The sequence below is a fragment of the Acomys russatus genome, chromosome 15 (genome assembly GCF_903995435.1).
Source record: "Acomys russatus chromosome 15, mAcoRus1.1, whole genome shotgun sequence".
NCBI lineage: Eukaryota > Metazoa > Chordata > Mammalia > Rodentia > Muridae > Acomys > Acomys russatus.
In genome coordinates, this window is record NC_067151.1 from 33872479 (window position 1) to 33890062 (window position 17584).

At 41.1% G+C, this 17584-nt stretch overlaps 1 pseudogene; it reads right to left on the reverse strand.

Moving 5' to 3' along the window:
- Positions 1-293: 293 nt before the first annotated feature.
- On the reverse strand, positions 294-3870 carry LOC127198992 (nuclear receptor-binding factor 2-like; annotated as a pseudogene).
- Between the last annotated feature and the right edge of the window lie 13714 nt (positions 3871-17584).

The following is a 17584-nucleotide window of genomic DNA, read 5'->3' on the forward strand; positions in this document are numbered from 1 at the left end:
GTTACTTGTGCCATGATATGATATGCAAAAAAAAAAGAAAAAAGAAAGGAAGAAAGGAAGGAAGGTAGAGGAAGGAAGGAAGGAAGCGACCCTCCAAGAGTTCAGTGTCGGCCGAGTCGGAATCATGAGCTTTCGTCATGAAAAAGATAAGTGATGTTTCACAGTGACTTTCCCGGGTCCTGGCATCACCTCTTCTCCCACAGTCTACCAGATAAAGGGCATCTCTGGGGTTCCTGGGGGCGTGGCTTTCCCTTTGTATTCTTTTCTGGATTGCCTTGTCAGTGGCCTCCATCTTATTCATTCATGAACCCTTTCAGAATGTCCTCAGCAAGCGCTCCATAACAGGAAGCTCTGGAGACCGGAAATCCAGATGAAGAAGATTGGGGATCGGAATGTCCTTGGCCTCCCTGGTTCTCGCGGCAAACTTCTGCCAGGCTAAAGAGGCCGTGGCAGCTTCCGAGTGTGGAGGTACGCTCCACAGCTCCGACTTCTCTACAAAGTCTCAGGTGGCCATTTCAGAAGTCTGGCCTTTTCAGTCTTTAGCTGTTCATTTTCTTTGCTTAACCTTTCATTCTCAGCCACAAGAAATTCCACACGCCTCTTCAAATGTGCAATTTTGGTTGTCTGTTGTTTTCTCATCTTTTGGGGCTTTGCTTCCATTACACGGCTCTGATGGCTCATTCTCTGGCAGAAGTAAAAATAGCAGTGTGTCTGAATGCCTGTCAAAGACCCCCTGCACCTCAGGGAGGCGCTTGCTCGTCTGTGGGAAGGATGCGCTTCTGAGAAAGAGGGCTCTGGGTCCTCCATGTCCTCAGAGGATCTGTGAGATGCCTGTAGGTGGGGGGTTCCATCCCTGTCTGTGCTCTGCTGTGCTTTCAACCGCTCCTCAGGCTTTGCTCGCTTCCACCTCTTTTGGATGAGAACAAGCTGTTTTATGACAAACCAAATGGCTACTTGGAATAATTTTTCAGTTATTTTTCTTATATTCAGGGTCAAATGTATAAAAGTATGTCATGTGCAATTGCTCTATAATGCCATAAATGATAATGCAAAAGCTAAATTTGGGGTGGCCTGAGAGGCTCGTTTGTATTTGGAACATGCTTTCTATCCTGCGTTGACTGTATGCATTTTATGCAAATTCTGCTTGTTGAGATACAGTGTGTAGGTACACACTTGCAGATGGAACTGTACCTGCCACAGTTTGCACGACTTGTAAGATAATGGTAACTTCAAGACTATCAGGAGAAATACTAAGATTTCTCTTTTATGAAGAAAGGAACCAAATTATTAGTTACACATTTTTAAAGATTACCAGTTTACATAACTAATCAGGGTGCATTTTAGGTTCTAACTTTGTGTTATATGGTGCATCATTTGAAAATAGTGAGGAACACTCCCCTTTGTCCTGAATGATGCATGTGTGAAAGTAATGCTAGTTAGCAGGATTTGATTGTAAGAACTCAATAAAGTAACTGTGTTTCATTAAAAAAAAAAAAAAGTGGCTAGACAATAAATGAAGATGGAAAGGTTGGGGAACACTGACATAGCGTCATCAAAAGAGATGAATATTTCACATCATGATGGCTATTGATCAATGAAAATAAACCGAGCAGCAACTGGCAAAGAAAAATACAAATCACCAAGGCCGAGGGATAAATGTTTGTTCTCACTAGTAAATAAAACTATCAAACTGGAGCGAGAATGAAAGGCAGTCTTTCCACTGTCTGGTGAGAGAAGGTGAACACTCTCACCTGGGAGTGTGGCTTAGAGCAGCGGTTCTCAACCTGCAGTCAGACACAGACAAGTACCTGACGAGTCATAACAGTAGCAACCAAACGACTTTATGGCGGAGGTCACCACAAAACAAGGAACTGTATTAAAGGGTTCAAGCATTAGAAACAGTGAGACTCAGTGGTTTAGAGGACTTTATAGCAAATTGTCAACACTAGTTACAGTAAATGGGTAGACTAGAGAAAAATAACTAGTTCTACATTAGAAATGTTTGGAATGTCCTGCCTGGTTAAGACTATATGTATTAGTCTTATAGCTTAAAAGTAAGAATGAGCTAGAAAAATAACAAAAATTTTATACACACACACACATACATACCTCTTCATGTTGCTTTTTTAATTGCCACCACTTCAGTTGTACTAGTGATTAATACAGGAATCAACAGCCAGTTCTAAATGGGACATCTACTCTGCCTGGCTCTATGACTCAGGGGCTGAGGATGACTGCGAAGAATGATTGTAAGAGCTAGAGAGAGTTGTCTGTTTCAAACACAGGACATGACAGGGCTATTTTACACACGTGTTCTCAGCGGCTATAACTGCACGCACAAGACCTGCATGAGATCAAGCCAGCCAAACTGCCAGCATGGATTAAGAGGGGTCATGAAGTTCTACCCTGTTTGAAGAGCTTTGGCAATTGATGGTTGAGGGGAGGGAGAGCAGCTTTCTTCAAGGATTTGGCCCTGGGGGGCTACCAGTGCCTCAGTAGATAGCCCCACGCCTCATTAAAATAGATAAAGAAATTTAAGAGGATGAGAAGTAAAGATACTCAGCTGCATGGGAGAAGTAAATATACTCAGCTGCATGGGACAGTTAATTGGACTTTGTTGTGGTTTAGAAAGTTTCACTGTTGGGGGAGGGGAGAACATTTGAAAGTGATTAAAAGTACTGCAATGGTTTTAATGAAAATGGCCCCTGTAGGCTCATAGAAACAGGCAATATTAGGAGGCATGGCTTTGTTGGAGGAAGTGTGTCACTGGGGGTGGGCTTTGAGGTTTCATATGCTCAAGCCACGCCCACTGTCCCTCTCTTCCTGCTGCCTGCAGATCCAGATGTAGAACTCTCAGGTACCTCTCCAGCACCATGTCTGCCTGCACACCACCATGCTTCCTGCTGTGATGATAATGGACTAAACCTCTAAACTGGAAGCCGGCCCCAGTTAAATGTTTTCCTTGTAAGAGTTGCTGTGGTCAAGGTGTCTCTTCACAGCAATAGAACTTTGCTTAAGACAAGTACATACTGCTCTTGCAGAGGGCCCATCTGAGTTCCTGGGTGCCTTAGAATTGCCTGGAACTCCAATTCCAGGAGTAGTCTGATGCCCTCCGTTATCCTCCATGGGCACCCACACTCATGTGCACATACTAATGCATACATATATACATATGTGTGTGTGTGTGTGTGTCTGTGTGTGTGTGTGTGTGTGTGTGTGTGTGTGTGTGTGTGTATATATATATATATATATATATATATATATATATATATATATATATATATATATATATATATATAAAGCTAAAATAAACCTTTAAAAAAAGACTAGACAAGCTTGGAGTTGAAGTAAAATAAAGCAGGAAAGACCAATTATTAGATACTGATTTATTGGTTTATTTAGTGATTGCACTGCTTGTACTGCGTATTTACCAGCTGAGGCTTCACTTGCTACCTGGAACAGAATGACCTGCAGAAACAGCTGAAACAATGGGCTGTGTTGCTCTCAACCACCTGCTGACTATCACACATGCTTCTGTAAAACTTTATTTGCTTGTTTGCCCCACCTTGCGGCTTTTGAACCTAAAATGGGACTCCAAACTGGACCTGAGACAGTGGCTTTTTGGGAGCTGATAAGCCTGCCTTGCCTACTTTCTAGAAATTAAGTCAGATCGAATTTTCAATATCCAGTGCAAGATTTGGGATCTGGATTATATGGGGCCTTTCTCAGGTCCGTGGTGGGTGGCACTGGTGTGGAGTCTTTGTAGGAGCCACTGTGGGGTCGTACCGTAAGCCCCTTCAGGTTTGAAAGTCGGTAGGCCTGACTCCTTGAAAGCATTTCTCCAAGTTGCTGCATCTTAGAAGGTGGCATTATTACAATGGAATGAACTAACATATATTACACTATTTACATATGGTATGCCACTAAACTCGCATGACAACCTGCCAAGGTACGGCCCTCAGAAGGTAGGAAATGAAAGTTCACAGTGTCTGTAATTACTTCCTCAAGGTCAAATTGTTATAATCAGCACAGCCACTAAGCCGTTCTTATCTAAAATCCATTCACATGTCATAATCTTAACTGAGGGGATGCCAACCAGTGAACTACAGTGGTCACTCCATAACATAGAATACGACATAGGATCTGCATGGAGCTTTTAAGAACAGAATCAATCATCTACTTAGGAAAGAGACTATAAAAGTCAGATTATTTTAAAGACAAAACCTGAAACATATGCGAATCAGGAAATTTGAGGAACACTGAGTGTTGGGGCTAGAGCGGTACAGTGTCTATAAAGTGCTCAGGCTGTGGGACATATGGCAGGAATCAGACTCTGATGGACTCAGTTGCAAACCAGGGAGTCAAGAGACTATGTATAGAGCCATCTGCAACCTGCCCTGGCCCGCTCCACGATGCCAGCAGGCACCTGGCCAGCTGCAAAATTACCCAGAGGCAGGTGCCCGCTGGTTGCTTGGCTGAAATACAGAGGGCAAACCTTCCTCCAGGTCTCAAAAGAAAGGATTAACCTCTCTATCTTCCATTCCTAGGACCCTCTCCCCACAAAAAGATTTGTATGGATTAAAGTATAAATGATCTTAATATAAATAGGCAAATACCCACTAATAGCCAATGTATTCATATCGCCCAGCTTGTGTAGTAAAGTTGCCTCCTGGGAATTTTGTCCCTCCTGCTGTTGCCTCTCTATTCCTTCTGACTGCTGATTGAACGATTATTCTTAGGATTGGTGTGATGGTTGATCAAATCCCCTCTCAAGCCAAGAAAGCCCATCTATTTCTATATTTAGCACATCTTTTAGGTTTTTGATCTTTGTATCTATGTACGATTTGTATTTTCTACAACATAATAATCATTGCTATTAAAAGTGACCTTTAAACCTTTACTTGAAATTGCATGCCGTTACACACAGGGAAACAACTGAAGTCTAATAATATAAGCTGTGTCCAAAGTTCATTTTTTGTTATATATTTTTATTTAAGCACTTGTTTGTTTTGACTATGAACACAGATATCTGTGTTGGAAGTCACACTGTCTTTGAACCCACAGAGATCTGCCCATCTCTGCTTCCAAATGCTGAGATTGAAACTGTGTGTCACCATGCCAGACTTTTCTCATTTATTTATTTATTTATTTATTTATTTATTTATTTATTTATTTTAGCTATTTTAGTCAATTTATCAGATAATATTTTAAAATCATATTTGTTTAAGATATCCTCAAACAAATGTGTTCTCTACGATGACTTTATTATGTAAAATGATGCCATTGATATCATACCCTGCTGTACCAAACTCCTCTCAATAATAATATTTGTGTGTGAGGCCAGGGGAGGAGGGAATCCAGGATCACTTTGCTAGAAGCCAGGAGTTCATAGTTTGTGTAACTCTTACCAATCACAACTTATTACCTTCCTACAGCATAGTGAGGTGAACCAAAGTATAATACATCTCTCTTCCTTCAACTCTGCCTTTTCTTTCCTTCCTTGCCTATTCATTTTTCTATCACTTCCTAGGCTTGCTGCAGGCTCCAAATCTCTTAGGAGTTGATAGTGTGGGGCCATATCAATGTATCTTTTCTCTCAGGTACAGACTCACTAATGAAAGAGAACATACTTTAATGTGACCAATAAACAAATTACATATCAACAAACCCAGAGCTCTTAGAAGGTGTCAGTTAAGATTTAATAAAAGTGCACTTGCAGGGTGGCGGAGGGGCGGGAGTTTCATTAAGTACTGGCATTCTGTCGGTGGTGTTTACTTAATCATATTAGCTGCAGCTCCCAATGGTGGTATTGCTCTGAAATATGTCTGATTTTTTTCAATTCAAATAAAATGTCCCTGTGAGCTATTTACATTTATATTTAGACATCAAAACCTGACTCTCACCTACAAGTACCCGACATGCTCCTTGGAGACCATTTCCAATTTGTGGTGTCTCACTCTCGGCTCAAACTCAATATTCATTGTTTTATTCATGTCAAAGCTTTTCAAAGATGTCTTATGTAAAGAAGATATAGAAGTTACATTTAGCATACTTTGACTTTGAATAAATTTGCCCCAGTAAATTAATTGATAGTAGTCAAAATGACCTGACTATGAAATCATTCTAATTCTCTATATTGTAAGTATTGGGCTCAGCATGTGGCACATGTCTTTAATCCCAGGACTTAGGAGACAGAGAAAGACAGATTTCTGTGAGTTCAAGGCTAGCTGTCTCCACAGTGAGTGCTTGGATTACTACTGCCTTGACTGTCCTCAATGATGGTTCATGACCTGGAAGTGTAAGCCAGATAGATTTTTTATTCAGATGAGTTTAAAAATCAAGCTAATATGCTACTACTCATTGCGTGCTTTTATCATAGGTGGCGAGACCATGAACCTTGTAAATGTCTGTGTATGGGTATTGTACTGGCTGGTTTTGTGTGCCAACTTGACACAAGCTAGAGTACTCAGAGAGGAAAGAGCCTCCATGGAGGAAATGCCTCCATGAGATCCAGCTGTAAGGCATTGTTAATGGGGTTTTCTGTAATCTGTGTTTTTCACCCATGTCCTTGTCCCCAGAAATAATGACTCTTAGACTTAAATATATTTACAAAAGCCTAAGCAAATATGACTAGGCATGTTCCTTGACTTGCTCATAACTCATATCCTGTTTATTCTCTTCTAAGTTCTGCCACTTGGCTGGCTACCTCTGCTCAGGTTTCGTGTGTCTGTCCTCTGTGTTCTGAGGTGGATCCTCCCACCTCTTGGTTCTATTCTAGAGTTCTTCTCTCTCTGTCTTCTGGAACTCCTACCTCCTATTTCCTGCCTCAGCTAATAAGCCAATCAGCTGTTTATTGACAGGTGAAGAATCTATACAGTACACAAGAGATTACACCTACATGACATTTTGCTAAGTAGTGATCAGCCTATTGTGGGTGGTGCCGTCTCTGGCCTGGTGCTTCTAGGTTCTATAAGAAGGTAGGCCGAGCAAGTCATGAGGAGCAAGCCAGTACACAGCACTCTCCATGACCTCCTCATCAGCTTTTGCCCTCAGGTTTATTCCCCATTTAGTTTCCTGTTTTGATTTCCTTCAATGATAAATAACAATGTTTAAGAATAAGCTGAATAAACCCTTTCCTCCTCAGCTTGATTTTTGGTCATGGTGTTTTGTTGAAGCAATAAAAACCCTACCCAAGACAGATATTTTGTTTGTATGTGTATCTGAGCACCATATTCTTGCCTGGTACCTGGAGAGGCCAGAAAAGGGAGTTGGATGCTCTGGAACTGGAGTTACAGATGGTTGTAAGCTGCCATGTGGGTGCCGGGTGTCAAATCTGAGTCCACTGGAAGCGTAGCCAGTGCTTTTAGCCATTGAGCCATCTCTCCAGCCACAAGGAAGATGTTTTATGAGGAAGGAAATCAGGGTATCAGTCTGCCCACGAGTCAATGATTTCTAAAAACAACCATTTTTTCAGAGGCTCCAAGGGCATATTTCTGTGTTTGTTTATGCTGCCTTCTTTAAAGTATCATAATTTTTAAAGGCAAGGAGGATGCTGAAGCCAGGAATTGGTCCTCCACAGTGACAAACAGATTGGAGACAGGGTTGGCACATCTACTCCTGTGCGATGCCCAGTCCCATTACCACCTCTACAGGCTATGTGCCCTTGGTCAAGTCTCTAAGTTCTCTGGGCCTGGATTTCTTCATATGTAAATGAGACCAAGAATACCAGCTCAAGAGGTGATTCTGAAAATTAAATAAACATCTTACCTGACGCATAGTAATTATGATTCTTTGCTGAGTAGCATTCAGCTGTAACTGCTAAAAGCATTTGAAAAATGTTATGCAAGCTTTTGCTGCTCTGAGATTCTGTCCAGAAAACAAACAGACAAGTGTCCTACATAATGAAATCTCTTAAACCAGTCACCTCAATTCAGGACACTGGAATATCTTAACCTCTTGGCTTTTCTCTCTGTGGTAGGTACCCCAGTTCTGACCCACTCTGTATTTTCGCAATACACCCACTCATGTACTTCAGCCTGGAAGGAAATATAAAGTGTCCACTTCCCCATCTCCTTCTGAAAAGGTCATTAAGCGCAAGGTATTTGTTTGTTTGTTTGTTTCTTTCTTTACTGCCACTAGATGGCACCAGCCAGCTGCTTGTCATCTTCATTGAATTTGTTTACTGCCTTTGAGCATCAAGCCAGGAAACTGAATGCAGGGATACACGTTGTAGGAAGGTCTTGCAGAGACTTTGGGTGGACATCAGGATGTAGCTATGGTGCCATTCCTGAGATGTGTTAGCACTTGCTTCTGATCTTTGCCCTCTCTTGGATCCTGGAAATACTCAGTCGTCATAAAGATGACTCAGACAATATTAACCCCTGCATTTGGAGCCTGATGAAGAAAGCCTGAGGGGCAAAGTGTGATACAGTGACTTTGAATAGCACAGAAGATACCTAAAGTGGGAACTAACTTTCCCAGTAAGTTTAGGAGACACGCTATTTCCAGTCTATTTAGGACAAATGCTTCTTGCCACAGACTCCCAGCAGAAACCTAATGCCTTGGGTTTCTGACATAAATACTTGGATAGCATTCTTTCAGCTGGAAGCAAAAGTCAATGCTGGCTATTGTAATGAAGCTCCTAGGAGATGTTAGGGGGATCCTTGGGGATTTGACAAGGTGTATGACATTTTTCTAAGTTGTTTTAAGAGCCCTGAAGGGTAGACCACTTCCTAACCTGCTAAGTCTTTCACCTACATTATAGGAAGTGGGGAAAGAGGCCTTAGTATTTGATATTGCACCAAAGCTATGCTGTAAAAAATTCATAGAGAAACAAGAAGGATATGTCATGCTGGCCCAAGATTAGTGGTGATAAATTATTCTGATATAGGTTTCGCTAAGAGATTAAAAGGAGTTAAGCTGAGGCAGAGTTTAGTTCCGATCTTGACATAACTATATATTTGTTTGTTTGATTTTTGAGACAGAGTTCCTCTGTGTAGCTAGCCCTGGCTGTTCTGAAACTCTATTTGTAAACTAGACTAGCCATGAATTCATATTCACCTGCCTCTGCCCCCAAAGTGCTGATATTAAAGACGTGCGCTGCCATACCCTCATTTGGCCTAACTTTTACTTCTAATTTGGCTCATAATTAATAAAGAAGATCTGGAAGTTTTGCTTAGTCATTCTGAGAAACCCCCTTCCTCATTTGAAAAACAACAACAACAACAAAAACACATTTCTTTGGAGGACTCTTGGGGGAGGGGCAGAAAGAGAGAGAGCAATAATTGCTGTGAAGCTCGTGAGATTTAGTGGTTATTCATTCAGATTCTTCTACATGGCTGCAGTGGAAGGGAGCCACCGACTTCCCAGTCACATAATTTTTTAGGATTACAGACTAAACTCCCATAAGCTCGTCCAGGTCATTGGAATTGAGATAAGATGCTGAGAAGCCCAGAATGCCCCATTGTTGCTCTGACTCCTGCAAGCAGTGGTTCAAACACCTGCTTGGATGTCTCACTTGTCTTGAAGCTGACCTCCTACAAACCTCAGAAGTTACCACAGTACAGTGGTACAGGCTTTTCTTTATTTGCATGAGAAAATACACCATTTGTTAAAATGGGATTGTCATTTTGAAAAGATAAGCATTTTGCTTTTTCTTCGCACCTAAGAAGCAGATCCTAACATCTGGTGTGACACGTCAGAGGGAAATAGTGAGATTCTGGCCTAATCTTTCCTGGATAAGTTAAAGAGAAATAAGGTGAAATCAACAGGCTATACCACAGAGATAATTGCTTCAGAAACACAGCATGGCATTGATCTAATAGACAAACTCTATATACTATTCCTATTTCTGCTGAAGGAAAGTATCAGGAAATTACCAGGTTATTCATTATTAATAACTGCTATGGAAACACAGCAGGACATAAGCTAATAGACAGTAAAACAAAATATTGTTTTATCTGAATATATATAATAACATATTTAATAAGAAATAAATTGCATTTACTCCATACACTCAAATACATAGAAGAAGACTTGTGAAATTTCACTTTCTTCAGTTAATGTCAAAGTTTACCGCTTTCTAGCCATCAATTAGCTGAAGTGAACAGGGGCCAAAGGTTAGCAAATTTAAAATTAAAAAAAAAATCTCCTGGTTGACTTTAAAAATTAGTAGTTCAAAAATAGTAATAACTAAATAAGGATAAAAATAAAAAATAAATCTGAAATGAGAGGAAAGTATATGTGGGAAGTCTCACCATAGTATCTGCGTGGTGCAGAGGAAAGTGTGTGGGGGCTGTCTCACCATAGTGTCTGCTTGGTGCAGAGGTAAGTGTGTGGGGCTGTCTCACAATAGTATCTACTTGGTGCTTTCAAAGGACTCAAAGCCTCTGGAACATTGACACAAGCAACAGAACAGACTGTAGGTGTTTGAAGTTTTGGGTGGGTTATGTATATGTGCTTGTACGTAGTTTCTCTGTGTGAATGAGTGCTCACACATCTGAGAGAACACATGTGGATGAATGTGTGTAGGGGCCAGAGCACATTGTTTGGTGTCATGTTCTGGGTGCCCTCCACATTTGTCATTTGAGACAGGGTCTGCCACTGACCTGGATTTTGCCAAGTACGCTAGACTTCCAGTGTACCTCACAGGTCTTTCTGTCTCTGCCTGCCCAATGCTGAGATTACAAGTACACTATGCCATGCTGGGCTATTTTAAAAGATGTTCTGTAAATCAAACTCAGGTACCCATTGTTTCAAGTCAAGTAATTATCTGACTGAGCAATACCCCAAACACCTATTTTTTTTATTAATTTATTCCTGTTACATCTCAATGGTTATCTCATCCCTTGTATCCTCCCATTCTTCCCTTCCTCCCATTTTCCCCTTACTCCCCTCCCCTATGACTGTTCCTGAGGGGCATTTCCTCCCCCTGTATATGCTCATAGGGTATCAAGTCTCTTCTTGGTAACCTGCTATCCTTCCTCTGAGTGCCACCAGGTCTCCCCCTCCAGGGGACATGGTCAAATATGAGGCACCAGAGTACGTGAGAAAGTCATACCCCACTCTCCACTCCACTGTGGAGACTGTTCTGACCATTGGCTAGATCTGGGTAGGGGTTTAAAGTTTACCGCCTGTATTGTCCTTGGCTGGTGCCTTAGTTTGAGCGGGACCCCTGGGCCCAAATCTGCCTACCATAATGTTCTACTTGTAGGTTTCTAGGACCCTCTGGATCCTTCTACTTTGATATTCTCTCATGCTTCTCTCATCTAGAGTCCCAATAGGATGTCTTCCCCTCTGTCCCAGTTTCCTGGTAAGTGATGGCTTTCGTGGGACATGCCCCTTGGGCTAGTATGCAGATATAAGTGAGTATATATCATTTGAGTCTTTCTGCTTCTGGGTTAACTCACTCATTATGATCATTTCTAACTCAATCCATTTGTCCACAAATTTCAGGAATTCCTTGTTTTTAATAGCTGAGTAGTATTCCATAGTGTATATGTACCACAGTTTCCTTATCCATTCTTCTACTGAGGGACACTTAGGCTGTTTCCATGTTCTGGCTATTATGAATAAGGCTGCTATGAACATAGTTGAGCAAATTTTCTTGTTGCCAAACACTATTTTATATGTTTCATTTTTGACATTTTTATATAGGTATATCATGCATTTACTCATATTCACCCTCTGGAACCCTGTCTTGGGGAGTTGCCCTATCCCAGTCCTCTACCAAGAGAAAATATGCAGAATGTATTTTTCCTTCCTTCCTTCCTTCCTTCCTTCTTTCCTTCTTTCCCTCCCTTCCTCCCCCTTCCTTCCTTCCTTCTTCCTTTCTTCCCCTCTTTCCCGCTTCCTTCCTCCCTTCCTTCCTTCCCCTTCCTCTATCTCTCCATCCCTCCCTCTGTCCCTCCCTCTGTCTTTACCCCTCTCTCTCTTCCCCTTCCCTTATTTTCTTTCATCTTTTCTTCTAGCCCCTCCCCCCACCTCACCCCATTCTTCTTTTAAGATAAGATCACACTATGTCCAATAGGCTGGTAAAGAACTCACTGTGTAGCCTACACTAGCCTTGGAACAAGTGTCAGTCTTCCTCCCTGAGCCTTTTGAATATTATTTCTATTCCCATAAATGCCATTATTCTTTATAGCAGAAAGAAACTCTACTGTTTATGCAGTTCTCTGTCCATCTGCCGATAGACATCACATCTGATTCTATAACTCCATTACAGTGAAGAGTATAAATGTACAGAAATCTCAGTCCTGTGCTGACTTAGATTCCTGAAGGTCACACTGAAAGGTGGTATAACTGAATCACGTGGTTATTTTATTTTGTCTGTTTACCTTTCATTTTGGAAATGCCCAGCCTGATTCCTAGAGTGGCTGCTCCATTTTACATTCCACTAGCAGCATACAGCTCTTCTCTCTCCATCCCTTCCAACATTTTTAATATTTGTTTTCCTGATAATAAACATTCTTGCCTGGGGTGAGGTAGAACCTCAGTGTAGGGTGATCATTTGTTATTGTTGAGTTTGATTTACAAATACTTTGAGAACTTCTACATGTATGTTAATAAGGGAAACTTACCTTTAATTTCTCTTTGTTTTGTTCTTGCCTGGTTTTGGTGTCAGGATGATACTGACTTCTTAAGGTGAGTCTGATTTTTTTTCTTGCCATCCTACAGTATGGGGTAGTTAGATGAACATTGGTGTTAGTTGTCTTAACATCTGTTGGGATTTATCAGTAGATCTACCCAGACCTGAACTTTTCTTTGTGAAAGACTTTCTACTTCAATTATATCATCCAATATAAGTTTATTTAGGTTGTTTCCATCCTCTTGGTTTGATTTTGTCTAGGAATTTGTCCATTCCTTCTAGATTTTGCACTCATAGCATACCAGTTTTCAAAGCATTCCCACATGGTCCCATGCATTTCACTGGCATCTGTTGTAGTACCCCTCCCCCCACTTATGCACAGTCTTGTTTAGAGTGGTTGTCCTTCTCTCAGTTAGTTTGGTTAAATAAGTCAATCTTGTTTGCAGTTTTCAAGCACTGACTTAGTTTTACTGATTCTTATGTTGCTCTTGAAATCTTATTGTAGTTAATTTCCACTCTAGTTTCTACCTGCTGATCTGGAGTTGGCTTGCTCTGAGTTTTCCAAGACCTTGAGATGCATCATTAACTCACATATATTTGAGTTATGTCTTTTTTTTTTTTTACACCACAACCTTTCCTGTCTCATTTATCTTCAAGATCTCATATTAAAAATATAGATAATTTAAAAAATCACACCATCTTTATAAATTCAAACATTTTAAAAGTTCAATCTTTTTAAATAGCCAATCTCTATTAAAATCCAAAGTCTTTTCAATTTCAAAGTCTCTCAATTGTGGGCTCCTATAAAATCTAAAATAAATTAAGTACTTTCTTACTTCAACAGGAAAAAATTAGGGTACAGTCACAATCAAATCAAATAAAAAACAAACTCCAAAAGTGTAATAACTCAATGTCCAGTGGCTTGGATTCACTCATGATCTTTTGGGCTCCTCCAAGGGGATTCTCTATCTCTGTCCTCTGCAATACACACAGCTTTTCTTTCAGGCCCTGGCTGGCTCCATTCAACTGTTGCTGCTGTACTTAATGGTCATCTCATGGCACTGGCAGCTCCAAAACCCTGGGATCTTCTGCTGCATCAGGGCTGCACTTTCATCAATAGCCTCTCATAGAGTCTCTTCATGGAGCTGAGCATCAACTTCTCTGTATGATCCTTTCAATCTTGGACCTTTAACCATCACTGAGACTGCACCTTCACCAATGGCCTCTCCTAACTTTTCTTAGTGCCAAGTCTCAGTTCCTCTCTATAACCCCTTAATGCCCTCAAAACCAGTATCACCTGGGTGACTCTTAAACTACCAAGTTCAGTTACTAGCGTGAGGTACAACCTTGGCTGCCTCTGGAATGCAGCTTCCGTGTGCTGGCTCTCAGGAAACACTTACCAGAAGATTCCACTGCAAAGACTCTGGTTTCTTCTTCGTTTCTCCTCCTTTTATTAAACACAGGTCCTTTCCTCATACAATATAATCTGATTATCGTGTCCCCTCCCGTCTCTCCATTCCTTCCAGTTTCTCTCCATTTCCTCTTCCTTCCTGTGTCTCATTGGAAAAGAACAGGCTTCGAGGACATAGAAAAACAACATAACAAAATAAAATATAATAAGATAAAATGAAAACTATATCCTGCCTTATTCAGCCATCATCAGAGACTTTACTAGGGAACCAAAGGAAGGCACTGAACACAACCTAATAAGGAATGTAGAGCTCAGTGCCAGGGAACAATGAGCCTTAAATAATAAGTAGAATCCAGCCAGGAGAAGAGAAGCAGACATTGCAGTAAAACAATATGTTAAGTGGCCAAAGTACTGAGTACAAATCCAGTGTGTTCTCTCTCTCTCCCTCTCCCTCCCCCGTTCCCTCTGTCCCTCTCTTGCCCCCTCCCCATGTGTTAGACATAGCAGCAAAAATTTGCTCACTAATGGAAGTCCAAACCACACAATGACAAAAGTCAAGATGAAAGAGGTAGGAAGGTGTCCTGTAAGCCACATATCCCAAGTAAGAGAAGCATTGCTCTTCATGCAGAAGGCAATCTGCAATGACCTTTGAGGAGAGAAGATCTAGGATAAGATGGGCATGGGGCAACACTGGAGGAGACAGAGTAGTTCCATAGCTTTCACAGTGTAAGAGGAGGGAATAGTAAAGACCTTGGACATTTTATAAAAGAAATTTCAAAGTCAGGTTTATTGGGATATAATTTACCTTTCTAAGTGTGCAGTTTGAGATTTGGCAAAAATACGAAATTATGTAATTTCCCACTGTCAAAATAGAGAACATTTGTATTATGTGATGAATAATGGCCAATCAAAATTCACAGCTTAATGTCCATAGGTAACCACAAGTGCCAACTTATTGGCACAAAAATCCACCTATTTGGCATAAATATTATTTTGGGAAACATTAGACCCTGGAGAATTTTTAAAGACTGCGTATATTTTCCATTTATGGACATAGGCAGTCTCCCATCCTGCACCAGGAAGAGAATTGCTGACTACAGGAGACCCTGGGCATGCCTTACCCTGGCTCACAATGCTCTTACTGCTCTGCTGCCCTCCTCTTCTGAGCTGCCTCCCCAGTACCAACCCCATTTCCTTCATTTTACCTCTAGTTGATGCACACATTCAAGTTCAAATCACCCCTTTGAGTAACCTATCCCCACATCTATCCCATATTTTTATGAAGAAATTATGTTAATGCACTATCCTCTTTCCCCTTTAAATCTATTTTTGTTAGAGAGCCTCAGCTGAGAACCTAGAATCATACAAGAGAATGTTTTGTTTTCCTTCCCTTCAAATCTCTTGGGAAGTCATGGAAACTTTAAGAGATAACATCGGGTGGGCAGATCTTCAGATCACTGGGGAATGTGTCGTCAAGCAGGATCGTGGGACCCTGGTCTTTTCTCTTGATCCCTTTCACTTTCTAGTCATAGGATGAGTGGATGCACTCTACCATGCACCCCTGCCGTAATGTATGGCCACAAAACTCCAATCAACTGGGCTACAGATCAAGAACTTAAACCCCAAGCCATGAGCCCAAATAACCCCTTTCACTTTATAATTTTGTTATCTCAGGTATTTGATAATGATGGACAGATTATATGGTGGCCACATCAGATGCACAGAGAGTGTCAGGGATTGAGGATAGCAGCTCAGTTGGTGTTAGTCACAACAGTCACTCTAAAATTGCCTCTCTGCCTTGACATCCAGCTCAGCTTCTCATGCAGTTTTCTGATCTGACTCACAGCTTCATTCTAGGAATTTCTAGGAAATTACAATGGTCGCAAAATTACAGGAAGACCAGATCTGTTTTGGGTTTTTTATTAGATTCAGTAGAAGCACTTAACAAAGGGATGTAGACCTTAAGGATGTTACATTAAAACTACCCATCATGCTGCTCTGAGTGATTCACGGCTTGGAGTACCAAAATGAGTCATGCCCGTTTGCTGTATGAACTAATCTCCGTTATAAAATTAGACTTCGTGGAAACGATGTTAACAATTAAGGTGTATGCAAATTTCCTTGACTTCACTTCTACCTTCTTCATTAAGAATTCCTTAATGACTCCTAACTAAATTCATTCTTTGCTCTTCGAAACTTTTTGACCAATTGTGAGAGCACTCAATCTCTTGTACGCACATAATGCTTGCGTCTTTACTTAATATATTTTAGGATAATGTGTGAGCATAATGTGTGTTTTAGGACATTTAATCTACTCAAGGTCAAAGGTTACTCAAAGAGCACGAGCACAAAGCCTTAAAGAAGTGAACTGACTGTTCATAGTTAAATATTTGTGAAGCAGCTGGTATCTGCCAGGCACTGTGGTGGCCAATTTATTTCTGTTTCTTCATTTGATCTCATTTAATTCAATCAAGTTCCTACCACAACCTTACAGCCCATCAAAGCCACGAAGCATTGGGACTAAGAGACAGGATTGGATTTTAACTGTGGCTGTGTCACTTACTGACCACATGATCCCTGACAAGCTTTGGAATAGCTTGCAGCTTGTTTGTTTGGTAACCGGCAACACCCCCACTTAAAGGACCTAAAATAATATATGTAATTAAGCACCCAGAAAATGGGAATTGTGTTGCTTACTTTTTATACACATGATAAAATTAAGGCTCAGAGAGTTGATTTAATTTGTTCAAGACCTCAAGTAAGTGGCAGAGCTGATAATGAGACATGGAACATACACTCTGGACCAAGGTTTGTAATTAGCCACATCTTTGGCTGCTTTTCTCACTTCTGTAGTACCTTGTCACACCTAACTACCTAAGTAAGACATGCCTGTGGGAAATGAGTTTACAGGATAGGAATTAATGCCAGGCAGGGCTCTTTCTCCCCACTTAGTGGTTGGCTTGCCAATCCAGTTCTGCTCCCTGATGAAGCAGAAGTTACACTGAGATTAAAAGAGCCACATCTGCATGGACTCTGCCACAGTCTGCATATGTACATTCTGCCTTGGCCGTCTACAAACGGGTCCAAGTGAGACCTTGAGTCTCCTCACTAGACCTCATTAAATAAAGTATAAGGGACCCTTGAATCCAAGAGTCAGGATGAAGATTAATTTAAATAGAGAGGTTTCCATTTGAGATGCAGAAAAGTAGTATCATGTCGCTAGGTAAATGAAATAAGGATGTGACTGTTCCCAGGTATGGTTGAGAAGATGGGTTTTATGGAACTTATAAGGGAGAGTACAGCCAGGGGCTTCTGGAAAAGTCCAGACTGAATCAGGCCAGAAGCAGAGAGAGAGGTGGGTAGAGTGAAAGAAGAAAAGAAAGAAAGAAGACGAAAGAGGGCAAGCAGACCAAGAAAGGAGCCAAGGACCAAGAGGACCTAGACCAGAGGACCAAGAGGGAGAGAACCAAGAGAGTTAGGGGCTGAAATGGAGGGATTATATAAGAAAGGATCTGGGGAAGGGGAAGTGAAGGACTATATAGGAAAGGATCTGGGGAAGGGGAAGTGAAGGACTATATAGGAAAGGA